The sequence below is a fragment of the Cryptomeria japonica genome, unplaced genomic scaffold, assembly GCF_030272615.1.
Source record: "Cryptomeria japonica unplaced genomic scaffold, Sugi_1.0 HiC_scaffold_508, whole genome shotgun sequence".
NCBI lineage: Eukaryota > Viridiplantae > Streptophyta > Pinopsida > Cupressales > Cupressaceae > Cryptomeria > Cryptomeria japonica.
In genome coordinates this window covers 40,001-55,000 of record NW_026729324.1, presented here as the reverse complement: position 1 = coordinate 55,000, position 15,000 = coordinate 40,001, and the positions used below count along the sequence as shown (strand labels likewise).

The following is a 15,000-nucleotide window of genomic DNA, read 5'->3' as shown; positions in this document are numbered from 1 at the left end:
ACCTTCGCCGCGGTGGGCACCATGGCGTGCACGAAGTCGGAGCCCGGTTTGCCCCGGGTGCGCACCTCGCGTGCACCTTCGCCGGGGTGGGCACCTTGGTGTGCAGACCTTGGCTGGGTTGCGCGCCCTGGTGGGCACCATGGTGCGCACCAAGGAGCGCTCCGAAGTGTGCTCCAAGGTGCGGCCTGCACGAAGTCGGAGCCCGGTTTGCCCCGGGTGTGCACCTCGGGTGGGCACCTTGGTGCGCATGCCTTGCCTGGGCTGCGCACCAGGGCGGGCTCAAGATGGCACCCGCGTTCCTTTTTTTTCACTATCTTTCAAAACGGAAATTTTAAAATCTCATTTTTTTTTGCCTTTTTCTAGAAATTAGTGAAGGCAGCGCATCAAAGGTGCGCACCTCGCTGCCCACCACGGTGCGCAACGCCGGTGGGCACCCGAGAGTGCTTCGAAGTGTGCTCCAAGGTGCTGCGTGCACGTTGTCGGAGCCCGGTTTGCCCCGGGTGCGCACCTCGCGTGCACCTTCGTCGGGGTGGGCACCTTGGCTGGGTTTGCCCCGGCTGCGCTCCGAAGCGGGGTTATTGGAGCGCCGCCTCTTTTTTTGTCGGAGCGTTTGGTGGGGTTTCTCGCATTGGCTCTTCCGAGGCCCGGTTGCCACCCTGGCGCGCACGAAGTCGGAAGTAGGGTTAATTGCCCGGGTGCGCACCTTTGCCAGGGTGGGCACCTTACCTGGGCTGCGCACCAGGGCGGGCTCAAGATGGCACGCGCGTTCCGTTTTTTTCACTATCTTTCAAAACGGAAATTTTAAAATCTCCTTTTTTTTTTGCCTTTTCTGGAAATTAGTGAAGGCAGCGCATCAAAGGTGCGCACCTCGCTGCCCACCTTGGTGTGCTCTGAGGTGCGCACCCGGGAGCGCTACGAAGTGTGCTCCAAGGTGCGGCGTGCACGTTGTCGGAGCCCGGTTTGCCCCGGGTGCGCACCTCGCCTGCACCTTGGCCGGGGTGGGCACCTTGGCTGGGTTTGCCCAGGGTGCGCTCCGAAGCGGGGTTACTGGAGCGCCCCCTCTTTTTTTGTCAGAGCGTTTGGTGGGGTTTCTCGCATTGGCTCTTCCCAGGCCCGGTTGTTGGGTGCGCTCCCACCCTGGCGCGCGCGAAGTTGGAAGTTGGGTTAATTGCCCGGGCGCGCACCTTCGCCAGGGTGGGCACCTTGGTGCGCACACCTTGGCTGGGCTGCGCACCAGGGCGGGCTCAAGATGGCACCAGCATTCCCTTTTTCTCACTATCTTTCAAAACGGAAATTTTAAAATCTCGTTTTTTTTTTGCCTTTTATGGAAATTAGTGAAGGCATCGCATCAAAGGTGCGCACCTCGCTGCCCACCTTGGTGTGCTCCGAGGTGCCCACCACGGTGCGCAACGCCGGTGCGAACCCGGGAGCGCCCCGATGTGTGCTCCAAGGTGCGGCGTGCACGAAGTCGGACCCCGGTTTGCCCCGGGTGCGCACCTCGCGTGCACCTTGGTGCGCACACCTTGGCTGGGTTGCGCGGCCTGGTGGGCACCATGGTGCGCACCAAGGAGCGCTCCGAAGTGTGCTCCAAGGTGCGGCGTGCACGAAGTCGGAGCCCGGTTTGCCCCGGGTACGCACCTCGCGTGCACCTTCGCCGGGGTGGGCACCTCGGCTGGGTTGCGCGCCCTGGTGCGCACCAAGGAGCGCTCCGAAGTGTGCTCCAAGGTGCGGCGTGCACGAAGTCGGAGCCCGGTTTGCCCCGGGTGCGCACCTTCGCCGCGGTGCGCACCATGGCGTGCACGAAGTCGGAGCCCGGTTTGCCCCGGGTGCGCACCTCGCGTGCACCTTCGGCGGGGTTGCGCGCCCTGGTGGGCACCATGGTGCGCACCAAGGAGCGCTCCGAAGTGTGCTCCAAGGTGCGGCGTGCACGAAGTCGGAGCCCGGTTTGCCCCGGGTGCGCACCTCGCGTGCACCTTCGGCGGGGTTGCGCGCCCTGGTGGGCACCATGGTGCGCACCAAGGAGCGCTCCGAAGTGTGCTCCAAGGTGCGGCGTGCACGAAGTCGGAGCCCGGTTTGCCCCGGGTGCGCACCTCGCGTGCACCTTCGCCGCGGTGGGCACCATGGCGTGCACGAAGTCGGAGCCCGGTTTGCCCCGGGTGCGCACCTCGCGTGCACCTTCGCCGGGGTGGGCACCTCGGCTGGGTTGCGCGCCCTGGTGCGCACCAAGGAGCGCTCCGAAGTGTGCTCCAAGGTGCGGCGTGCACGAAGTCGGAGCCCGGTTTGCCCCGGGTGCGCACCTCGCGTGCACCTTCGCCAGGGTGGGCACCTCGGTGCGCACACCTTCTCAATGTTTTCTTGCCTTTTCTGGAAATTGGTGAAGGCAGCGCATCAAAGGTGCGCACCTCGGTGTGCTCCGAGGTGCGAACCCGAGAGCGCTCCGAGGTGCCCACGAAGTCGAAAGTCGGGTTAATTGCATTGTTTTCCCCGGGTGCGCTCCGAGGTGCGCAACATCGGCGCGCACCAAGGAGGGCTCCGAAGTGTGCTCCAAGGTGTGCACGATGGCGTGCACCTCTGGTGCGCACGATTCGGAGCTCGGTTTGACCGGGGTGCGCACACCTTGGCTGGGTTGCGCACCTTTTGTGCGCTCCAAGGTGCGCACGAAGTCGGAGCTCGGTTTGCCCCGGGTGCGCACCTTCGCCAGGGTGCGCACCTTGATGCGCACGCCTTGGCTGGGCTGCGCACCTTGGTGGGCGCCATGGTGCGCACCTTTCGTGCGCTCCAAGGTGCGCACGAAGTCGGAGCTCGGTTTGCCCCGGGTGCGCACCTTGGTGGGCGCCATGGTGCACTCCGAGGTGCCCAAGATTGGTGCGCACCAAGGAGCGCTCCGAAGTGCGCTCCAAGGTGCGCGCGAAGTCGAAAGTTGGGTTAATTGTCCGGTTTGCCTCGGGTGCGCACCTTGCGTGCACCTTCGCCAGGGTGGGCTGGGCTGCGCACACCTTGGCACCCGCGTTTCCTTCATTTTAAATTTTTTTTTTTTACAATCTCTCAAGTGGGAAATTCTATAATCTCAACTTTTTTTGCCTTTTCAGGAAACTTTTGAATGGAGCGCATCATTGGTGCGCTCCGAAGTGTGCTCCAAAGCTCTCTCCAGCTGCGTGCACCTGCCCCGGCCGCGCACCCGGCCCCGCCCAGCTTCGCTCACCTGTCCCGGGCGTCTGGTGCGGAACCTTAGAGTAAGAAACATCACCGTGCACCTTGGCCAACGTGCGCGACTCGACCGAGCGCGCACTGGCCGAGGTGCACACCGATTTCACCTGGGTGCGCGCGCAGCACCTCGGGCGCACCGGGGTGCGCGCACAACGCCCGGGTTGCACCGTGGCCTGTGTGCTCGGGGCGCCTCGGGTGCGCGCTCGGTGTCGCCCCCGCGCGCGCGGTAGTGCGGGCAGCGCACCCCGGCCCGGCCCGGCCCCGACGAGAACGCAAACGGGCAAAAGGTTTATTCAAATAGCATTGCGACGCCCGGCGAAAAACTAAAAAAGGGTGCAACACCGGGACTTCCCGGGAGGTCACCCATCCCAGTACTACTCCGGCCCAAGCGCGCTTAACTGCGGAGTTCTGATGGGATCCGGTGCACTAACGCTGGTATGATCGCACCCGTTATGAGCTTGTCGCAGTGTGTACTTAGCAAACCGCGACCCACGTGCGAATCCACCCCGGCCACCCACCCCCGTCGAGGTGCACACCCTCCCTCGCGAAGTGCGCCCCGTTCGCCAAGTGTGAGCCCTGCCCGGGTGCGCGCACCTTGCTAGGGCGTCGGGTGTGCACCCGGCCCGGCCTACGTGCGTGCACCTGGAGGGGGCGTCGTGTGCGTGCAGTGTCCCGTCTGCAACGCGGTGCCCACACACCACCTCGGGCGCAACGACCTGCGCTCACATGTGGGCCGAGTGCACCTTGGTGCATGTTCGGGGCGCCTCGGGTGCACGCTCGATCTTGCCCCGGTGCACCAAGGCGCTCGGTTTGCCCCGGGTGCGCACTTGGTGCAAGGTGGGCACCCAAAATAGGGATCAAGCACCAAAACACAAGTTTCGGGATGCAAAATGGGACCCAAGGACCACAAATGCGTTCCAAGACCCATGATGGGTCCACGAGAACAAAAATGTGTTCCGAGACTTAATAAACAAATATTGGGTTTTAGGAGAAGAAACATGCTCTGATGCCCAAAACGAGAATCGACCCCGAAAAGGCCACAGGCCAAAAGTGGGATGCGAGACAAAAAAAAATGGGACCCGAGGACCAAAATTGGGTTCCCAGGTCGAAGACAGGGCAACCGGACAAGAAACGACCTCTAAGGCTCGAAATGAGTCCCGACGACTAAAACTTGACAAGAAGCACCCATCAGGCACCCAACTCGACACCCATGGGATGCCGACCCACCCGGGCTTCCACCTAGCACACCTTGGCACCCACCCACCCTCGCACCCAACCTCGCACCCAACTTAGCACCTTTGAACCCACATTGGCACTCACCCTGACCCTGGCACCTTGGAACCCACATTGGCACTCACCTTGACCCTGGCACCCACCTTTGCACTCACCTTGGGACCCACCCTGGCTCCCACCTCGGCACCCACCCAGACACCCACCTTGGTTCCTTGGCACCCACCTTGGATCCTTGGCACCCACCCCGACACCCACCTTGGCACGCAACTTGGCTACTTGCCACCCACCTTGGCTCCTTGACGCCCACCCCGACAACCACCCCGTGACCTACCCTGGCTAGGGTTGGTGCACACCCACCCTGGTGCCCACCTTGGCACCCACCCTATGACCCACCTTGGCACGCACCTTAGTACCCACCCCGTTACCCACCCTAGGACCCACCCCGTGACCCACCTTGGCCAGGGTGGGTGCACCCACCCTGGTGCCCACCTTGGCACCCACCCATCCTAGCACCCAGCCTGTGACCGGGCTTGGAACCCAACCTTGCACCCGCACCCGTCTTGGCCAGTGTGGGTGCGCACCCATCCTGGCACCCACGTTGTGACACACCCTTTAACCCACGCACCCTAGCACCCACGTTGGCACCCACCTTGGAACCCAACCTAGCAACTTGGCACCCACCCCGTGACCCACCTTGGCATCCACCATAGCAGTCGCCGACTTGGCACCCACCTCGGCACCCACCTTGACACTTGTGGACCCACCTTGCCACTCACCCTAGCATCGACCCATCCTAGCACCCACCCTGGCACCTTTGCACCCTAGCACTCACCCATCCTAGCACCTAACCTGTGACCCACCTTGACACTCACCCTCGCACCCACCTTGGAACCCAACCTAGCACCCACCCACCCTGACACCAACCCTAGCACCTACCCACCCTTGCACCCACCCTGTGACCCATCTTGGCACCCACCCATCCTACCACTCAACCTATCACCCACCTTCTCACCCACCTTGGCATCCACCTTAGCACCCACCCACACTGGCACCTTGGCACCCACCTCGGGCAAGGTGGGTGCACACCCACCCTGGCACCCAATTTAGAACCCACCGAGCATGTTACCCACCTTGGCACCCACATTGCAGCCCACCCTAGTACCCACCCTATGACCCACATTGGCATCCACACCCTAGCACCCAGGCACCTCGACACCCGCCTTGACACCCACCCTAGCACTGAACCTGTGACCCACCTTGGAACTCACCCTAGAACCCACCCACCCTGTGAACCACCTTGGCATCCACCTTAGCACCCACCCACCTTGGCACCCACTCTAGCACTCACCCATCCTAACACCCAACTTGTTACCCACCTTGGCACCCGCCCTCGCGTCCACCTTGAAACCCACCCTAGCACCCACCCACGCAGGAGCCCACCTTGGCACCCAACCTAACACCCACGCATCCTGGCACCCAACTTGTGACCCACCTTGGAACCCACCCTAGTACCCACCTTTGAACCCACTATATCACCAACCCACCTTGGCACCCACCCTATGACCCTCTTTGGAATCCACCCTAGCACGCACCCACCCTGGCACCCACCATGGAGCGCACCCTAGCACCCACCCACCTCGGCACGCACCTCAACACCCACCTTGGTGTGCGCACTGCGCCAACCTCTCAAAGACCCTATGTGGTGCGCTCCAAAGTGTACACCTTTGGTGCGCTCCAAGGTGCGCACCTTTGGTGCACACCGAGGTGCACACCAAAGTGTGCACCGAGGTGAGCACCAAAGTGCACTCCAGGGTGCACACCAAGGCGTGCACCTTTGGTGCGGTCAATGCAAACGAATTCGGAAGTTGGGGTCGATGTCCTAATCGCTGCTGCAGACTACACGTATGAGAATCGGACAAATAGCTTTATATAGGGGAGGTGTTGCGTTTGATGGGTCGACTCCCCTGGTTGTGTGCACTGCACCAACTTCAAAGACCCTGTCTTGTTTAAGAAGTCAAAAGTTGGGGTGGATGTCCTAATCATTGCTGCAGTCTACGCATGTATGAGAATCAGACAAATAGCTTATATAGGGGAGGTGTTGCATTCGGTGGGTTGACTCCCCTGGTTGTGCGCACTGCGCCAACCTCAAAGACCCCGCATAGCAGAAGAAGTCGGAAGTCGGATTTTGGTGAGCACCAAGGCGTGCACCTTTGGTGCGGTCAACGCAGACGAATTCAGAAGTTGGGGTGGATGTCCTAATCGTTGTTGCAGGCTACACATGTATGAGAATCAGACAAATAGCTTATATAGGGGAGGTGTTGGGTTTGATGGGTCAACTCCCTTGGTTGTGCGCATTACGCCAACCTCAAAGACCTTGTTTTCGTTAAGAAGTCAAAAGTTGGGGTCAATGTCCTAATGGCTCCTGCAGGCTACACATGTATGAGAATCGGACAAATAGCTTATATAGGGGAGGTGTTGGGTTTGATGGGTCGACTCCCCTGGTTGTGCGCATTACGTCAACCTCAAAGACCTTGTTTTCGTTAAGAAGTCAAAAGTTGGGGTCGATGTCCTAATTGCTCCTGTAGACTACACATGTATGAGAATCAGACAAATAGCTTATATAGGGGAGGTGTTGGGTTTGATGGGTTGACTCCCCTAGTTGTTCGCATTACACCAACCTCAAAGACCTTGTTTTCGTTTAGAAGCCGAAAGTTGGGGTCGATGTCCTAATTGCTCCTGCAGGCTACGCATGTATGAGAATCAGACAAATAGCTTATATAGGGGAGGTGTTGGGTTTGATGGGTCGACTCCCCTGGTTGTGCGCATTGCGCCAACCTCAAAGACCCTGCATTGCGGATGAAGTCGAAAGTCAGAGTTTGGTGTGCTACAAGGTGTGGTCGAAGGTGCTCACCTAGGTGTGCACCTTTGGAGCACAGGAAAAGTGCCCTCCAAAAGTGCGCACCTTTGGAGTGCACAAAAGTGCCCTCCAAAAGTGCGCACCTTTGGAGCGCAGAAAAGTGCCCTCCAAAAAGTGCCCTCCAAAAGTGCGCACCTTTGGAGCGCAGAAAAGTGCCCTCCAAAAAGTGCCCTCCAAAAGTGCGCACCTTTGGAGCGCAGAAAAGTGCCCTCCAAAAAGTGCCCTCCAAAAGTGCGCACCTTTGGAGCGCAGAAAAGTGCCCTCCAAAAGTGCGCACCTTTGGAGCGCAGAAAAGTGCCCTCCAAAAAGTGCCCTCCAAAAGTGCGCACCTTTGGAGCGCAGAAAAGTGCCCTCCAAAAAGTGCCCTCCAAAAGTGCGCACCTTTGGAGCGCAGAAAAGTGCCCTCCAAAAAGTGCCCTCCAAAAGTGCGCACCTTTGGAGCGCAGAAAAGTGCCCTCCAAAAAGTGCCCTCCAAAAGTGCGCACCTTTGGAGCGCAGAAAAGTGCCCTCCAAAAAGTGCCCTCCAAAAGTGCGCACCTTTGGAGCGCAGAAAAGTGCCCTCCAAAAGTGCGCACCTTTGGAGCGCACAAAAGTGCCCTCCAAAAGTGCGCACTTTTGGTGCGCACCAAGGCGCTGGTTCGGTCGTTGCAGGCGAGTTCGGAAGTTGGGGTCGATGTCCTGAGCGGAGGTGCAAACTACACAGGTGTCGGAATCGGACAAATAGCTTATATAGGGGAGGTGTATGCTTCGATGGGTCGACTCCCCAGGTTGAGCGCACCGCGCCAACCTCAAAGACCCTACGGTATGGATGAAGTCGGAAGTTGGGTCCGATGACCAATTCGATTAGTAGGTATGCTCATGAGGTCGGAATTTGGGTCCGATGACCTGCCATGTGCAGGAAGGCGAATGTTGACACTGTGCGTTGCAAGGTGCACACCAAGGCGCTGGTGCGGTCTTTTTAGTCGAGTTCGGAAGTTGGGGTCGATGTCCTGATCGGAGGTGCAAGCTACACAGGTGTGGGAATCGGACAAATAGCTTATATAGGGGAGGTGTATGCTTCGTTGGGTCGACTCCCCGGGTTGAGCGCACCGCGCCAACCTCAAAGACCCTACGGTATGGATGAAGTCGGAAGTTGGGTCCGATGACCGATTCGATATGTAGGCATACTCGCGAGGTCGGAATTTGGGTCCGATGACCTGCCACGTGCAGGAAGGCGAATGTTGGCACTGTGCGTTGCAAGGTGCGCACCAAGGCGCTGGTTCGGTCGTTGGAGGCGAGTTCGGAAGTTGGGGTCGATGTCTTGATCGGAGGTGCAAACTACACAGGTGTGGGAATCGGACAAATAGCTTATATAGGGGAGGTGTATGCTTCGTTGGGTCGACTCCCCGGGTTGAGCGCACCGCGCCAACCTCAAAGACCCTACGGTATGGATGAAGTCGGAAGTTGGGTCCGATGACCGATTCGATATGTAGGCATACTCGCGAGGTCGGAATTTGGGTCCGATGACCTGCCATGTGCAGGAAGGCGAATGTTGGGACTGTGCGTCGCAAGGTGCGCACCAAGGCGCTGGTGCCGTCGTTGCAGTCGAGTTCGGAAGTTGGGGTCGATGTCCTGGTCAGAGGTGCAAACTACACAGGTGTGGGAATCGGACAAATAGCTTATATAGGGGAGGTGTATGCTTCGATGGGTCGACTCCCTGGGTTGAGCGCACCGCGCCAACCTCAAAGACCCTACAGTATGGATGAAGTCGGAAGTTGGGTCCGATGACCGATTCGATACGTAGGCATATTGGCGAGGTCTGAATTTGTGTCCGATGACCTGCCATGCGCAGGAAGGCGGAATTTGGGTCCGATGACCGAGTTGATGGCGTGCCATGCGCAGAAAGGCGGAATTTGGGTCCGATGACCGAGTTGATGTTGATGGCCCGCCATGCACAGGAAGGCGGAATTTGGGTCCGATGACCGATTTGAAGGCGTGCCATACGCAAAAAGGCGGAGTTTGGGTCCGATGACCGAGTTGATATTGATGGCCCGCCATGCGCAGGAAGGCGGAATTTGGGTCCGATGACCTGACATACGCATGGAGTCCGACTCGGGGGCCGATGTTCGATTCGATGACTTGCATTGTGGGTAAAGTCGGAAGTTGTGGTCTTTGACCCGATTCGATGACCAGACTTCGGCTGCTTGAGAATCGGACAAATAACTTATATAGGGGAGGTAGTGTTCTCGAGCATCCTCCCCCCGTGCCCGTTTATGTCGATTGATGCTGGTGCTCGACTGGTTGGAGCGCTCGGATGCAAAAATCTTGCACCAGGATTTATCGATTGTGATGGACACGGCAAGTCTCCTGATTGCTATGCAGGAGCTCATCGTGAATCTCTATGCGGCCTTGGTATGGACTCGACCTGCGGAATGGTTCGGCAATGGTAGTCGCTCCAACACGTCCTTGCAATGGCCACAGAGGTGATTCGACTAGAGCTCCAGTCTAGCTTTTGGGTTGCTTGGCGGACTGGTATAGCCGCGATCGAGTTCCGGCCATGAACGTTTTAGATAGCTCTTGGGCTTTCTGGGACGGAAGTCGGAAGTTTGGGCTGTTGTCCGATTTGATGACCATTCTTCGGATGTGTGAGAATCGGACAAATAACTTATATAGGGGACTGTGTTGTCTCACGCAGCCCCCTCCGTGCCCCTCTATCTCGACCGATGTTGGTGCTTGAAAGGGTTGGGATCGCTCGGATTTATAAACGTGCACCACCATTTGTCGAGTGTGAGGGACGCGGCAGGTCTCCTAAATGCTATGCGGGCGCTCTCTGAGAATCTCTATCCGGCCTCGACACAGACTAGTCTTGCTGAATGGTTTGGCACTGGTAGTCGATCCAACACGTCGTTGTTGTGGCCGCCTAGGCGATTCGATTCGAGCCCCCGTCTAGCTTTTGGGTTGCTTGGCGGATTTTGCCCTATCCGCAAGTGAGCTCGGTCCCTAAACGTTCGAGAAACCCGATTGCTATGCGCCGACTCTCTTTCTTGCGAGCCTCCATCTAGCTTTTGGGTCTCTACGGAACGGAAGTCGGAATCTGGGACCGTTGTTTGATTCGACGAGGCAGACTACGGTTGTGCGAGAATCGGACAAATAACTTATATAGGGGAGGTGTTGACTGGAGCATTCTCCCCCGTGCCCCTCTAACTCGACCAATGCTGGCGCTCGAACGGTGGTAGCGCTCGGATTTTCATTGAGCGCCAGCATTGGTCGATTTAGAGGGGCATGCGAGATTCCCGAATGCTATGCGAGGGCTCTAACGGAAATGTCTATTGGTTTCGGTATGGATGCAATTGCGAGTGGTTCGGCAAAGGTAGTCGTTCCGATGCGTCCATGTCGTGGCCAAATCGATAATTCGATTTGAGCCCTCGTATAGCATTTGGGTCTCTCGATGTGATTCCGCATTCCAGTCCCTTTGGGCACTGCTTGAGCCGCATCCCAGGGGGTTCCCTTCCCAATAATCTGCCTCGCAACCCGATTGCTATGCGGTGAGGCTCCTCGGCCGCCTCGGAACTATCTGTGTATCAGACGCATCGCGGGATAAGGGGTTGGCAACGGTAGTCGCCCCAAGCGCGTCCGATGCTTGGACCATTCCGAGGCGGCCCTGAAGCCTCTTCCGTCTAGCCGTTGGGTCCTTCTCGCCGCATCCCTCGCCTCGCACCCCGATTGCTATGCGGTGAGGCTCCTCGGCCGCCTCGGAACTATCTGTGTATCGGACGCGTCGCGGGATAAGGGGTTGTCACTGGTAGTCGCCCCAAGCGCGTCCGATGCTTGGACCATTCCGAGGCGGCCCTGAAGCCTCTTCCGTCTAGCCGTTGGGTCCTTCTCGCCGCATCCCTCGCCTCGCACCCCGATTGCTATGCGGTGAGGCTCCTCGGCCGCCTCGGAACTATCTGTGTATCGGACGCGTCGCGGGATAAGGGGTTGTCATTGGTAGTCGCCCCAAGCGCGTCCGATGCTTGGACCATTCCGAGGCGGCCCTGAAGCCTCTTCCGTCTAGCCGTTGGGTCCTTCTCGCCGCATCCCTCGCCTCGCACCCCGATTGCTATGCGGTGAGGCTCCTCGGCCGCCTCGGAACTATCTGTGTATCGGACGCGTCGCGGGATAAGGGGTTGTCACTGGTAGTCGCCCCAAGCGCGTCCGATGCTTGGACCATTCCGAGGCGGCCCTGAAGCCTCTTCCGTCTAGCCGTTGGGTCCTTCTCGCCGCATCCCTCGCCTCGCACCCCGATTGCTATGCGGTGAGGCTCCTCGGCCGCCTCGGAACTATCTGTGTATCGGACGCGTCGCGGGATAAGGGGTTGTCACTGGTAGTCGCCCCAAGCGCGTTCGATGCTTGGACCATTCCGAGGCGGCCCTGAAGCCTCTTCCGTCTAGCCGTTGGGTCCTTCTCGCCGCATCCCTCGCCTCGCACCCCGATTGCTATGCGGTGAGGCTCCTCGGCCGCCTTGGAACTATCTGTGTATCGGACGCGTCGCGGGATAAGGGGTTGTCACTGGTAGTCGCCCCAAGCGCGTCCGATGCTTAGACCATTCCGAGGCGGACCCGAAGCCTCTTCCGTCTAGCCGTTGGGTCCTTCTCGCCGCATCCTTCGCCTCGCACCCCGATTGCTATGCGGTGAGGCTCCTCGGCCGCCTCGGAACTATCTGTGTATCGGACGCGTCGCGGGATAAGGGGTTGTCACTGGTAGTCGCCCCAAGCGCGTCCGATGCTTGGACCATTCCGAGGCGGACCCGAAGCCTCTTCCGTCTAGCCGTTGGGTCCTTCTCGCCGCATCCCTCGCCTCGCACCCCGATTGCTATGCGGTGAGGCTCCTCGGCCGCCTTGGAACTATCTGTGTATCGGACGCGTCGCGGGATAAGGGGTTGTCACTGGTAGTCGCCCCAAGCGCGTCCGATGCTTGGACCATTCCGAGGCGGACCCGAAGCCTCTTCCGTCTAGCCGTTGGGTCCTTCTCGCCGCATCCCTCGCCTCGCACCCCGATTGCTATGCGGTGAGGCTCCTCGGCCGCCTTGGAACTATCTGTGTATCGGACGCGTCGCGGGATAAGGGGTTGTCACTGGTAGTCGCCCCAAGCGCGTCCGATGCTTGGACCATTCCGAGGCGGACCCGAAGCCTCTTCCGTCTAGCCGTTGGGTCCTTCTCGCCGCATCCCTCGCCTCGCACCCCGATTGCTATGCGGTGAGGCTCCTCGGCCGCCTTGGAACTATCTGTGTATCGGACGCGTCGCGGGATAAGGGGTTGTCACTGGTAGTCGCCCCAAGCGCGTCCGATGCTTGGACCATTCCGAGGCGGCCCCGAAGCCTCTTCCGTGTAGCCGTTGGGTCCTTCTCGCCGCATCCCTCGCCTCGCACCCCGATTGCTATGCGGTGAGGCTCCTCGGCCGCCTTGGAACTATCTGTGTATCGGACGCGTCGCGGGATAAGGGGTTGTCACTGGTAGTCGCCCCAAGCGCGTCCGATGCTTGGACCATTCCGAGGCGGCCCCGAAGCCTCTTCCGTGTAGCCGTTGGGTCCTTCTCGCCGCATCCCTCGCCTCGCACCCCGATTGCTATGCGGTGAGGCTCCTCGGCCGCCTTGGAACTATCTGTGTATCGGACGCGTCGCGGGATAAGGGGTTGTCACTGGTAGTCGCCCCAAGCGCGTCCGATGCTTGGACCATTCCGAGGCGGACCTGAAGCCTCTTCCCTCTAGCCGTTGGGGCTTTCTCGCCGCATCCCTCGCCTCGCACCCTGATTGCTATGCTGTGAGGCTCCTCGGCCGCCTTGGAACTATCTGTGTATCGGACGCATCGCGGGATAAGGGGTTGGCAGTGGTAGTCGCCCCAAGCGCATCCGATGCTTGGACCATTCCGAGGCGGCCCTGCAGCCTCTTCCGTCTAGCCGTTGGGGCCATCTCGCCGCATCCCCCACCTCGCACCACGATTGCTATGCGGTGAGGCTCCTTGGCCGCCTCGGAACTATCTGTGTATCGGACGCATCGCGGGATAAGGGGTTGTCACTGGTAGTCGCCCCAAGCGCGTCCGATGCTTGGACTATTCCGAGGCGGCCCTGCAGCCTCTTCCGTCTAGCCGTTGGGGCCATCTCGCTGCATCCCCCACCTCCTCGGCCGCCTCGGAACTATCTGTGTATCGGACGCATCGCGGGATAAGGGGTTGGCAGTGGTAGTCGCCCCAAGCGCGTCCGATGCTTGGACTATTCCGAGGCAGCCCTGCAGCCTCTTCCGTCTAGCCTTTGGGGCCATCTCGCCGCATCCCTCGCCTCGCACCCCGATTGCTATGCGGTGAGGCTCCTCGGCCGCCTGGGAACTATCTTCGTATCGGACGCATCGCGGGATAAGGGGTTGTCACTGGTAGTCGCCCCAAGCGCGTCCGATGCTTGGACTATTCCGAGGCGGCCCTGTGGCCTCTTCCGTCTAGCCGTTGGGGCCATCTCGCCGCATCCCCCACCTCGCACCCCGATTGCTATGCGGTGAGGCTCTTCGGCCGCCTTGGAACTATCTTCGTATCGGACGCATTGCGGGATAAGGGGTTGTCACTGGTAGTGGCCCCAAGCGCGTCCGATGCTTGGACTATTCCGAGGCGGCCCTGCAGCCTCTTCCGTCTAGCCGTTGGGGCCATCTCGCCGCATCCCCCACCTCGCACCCCGATTGCTATGCGGTGAGGCTCCTCGGCCGCCTTGGAACTATCTTCGTATCGGACGCATCGCGGGATAAGGGGTTGTCACTGGTAGTCGCCCCAAGCGCGTCCGATGCTTGGACTATTCCGACGCGGCCCTGTGGCCTCTTCCGTCTAGCCGTTGGGGCCATCTCGCCGCATCCCCCACCTCGCACCCCGATTGCTATGCGGTGAGGCTCCTCGGCCGCCTTGGAACCATCTTCGTATCGGACGCATCGCGGGATAGGGGGCTGTCACTGGTAGTCGCCCCAAGCGTGTCCGATGCTTGGACCATTCCTAGGCGGCCCTGAAGCCTCTTCCGTCTAGCCGTTGGGGCCTTCCCGCCCCATCCCTCGCCTCGCACCCCCGATTGCTATGCGGTGAGGCTCCTCGGCCGCCTTGGAACCATCTGTGTATCGGACGCATCGCGGGATAAGGGGTTGGCACTGGCAGTCGCCCCAAGCGCGTCCGATGCTTGGACCATTCCGAGGTGGCCCTGAAGCCTCTTCCGTCTAGCCGTTGGGGCCTTCCCGCCCCATCCCTCGCCTCGCACCCCGATTGATATGCGGTGAGGCTCCTCGGCCGCCTTGGAACTATCTGTGTATCGGACGCATCGCGGGATAAGGGGTTGGCACTGGTAGTCGTCCCAATCGCATCCGATGCTTGGACCATTCCGAGGCGGCCCTGCAGCCTCTTCCGTTTAGCCGTCGGGGCCTTCCCGCCGCATCCCTCGCCTCGCATCCCGATTCCTATGCGGTGAGTCTTCTCGGCCGCCGCGGAACTATACCTGTTATTGCTACTGCATCCTTCGGCTGGTAACCTCCTCTGCCGCCTTGGAACGTTCTCTTTGTCGGACGCGTCGCGGGATAAGGGGTTGGCACTGGTAGTCGCCCCAAGCGCGCCCGATGCATAGACCGCTCCGAGTCGACCTTGCTTTCAGCCTCTCACATGCAT

At 60.0% G+C, this 15,000-nt stretch overlaps 1 non-coding gene across 1 annotated transcript; it reads right to left on the bottom strand.

The window, feature by feature from the left end:
• Positions 1 to 3,537: 3,537 nt before the first annotated feature.
• On the bottom strand, positions 3,538 to 3,656 carry LOC131872068 (5S ribosomal RNA). Its single transcript, XR_009370252.1, has one exon. It is a non-coding gene; the product is annotated as a 5S ribosomal RNA (ribosomal RNA).
• Between the last annotated feature and the right edge of the window lie 11,344 nt (positions 3,657 to 15,000).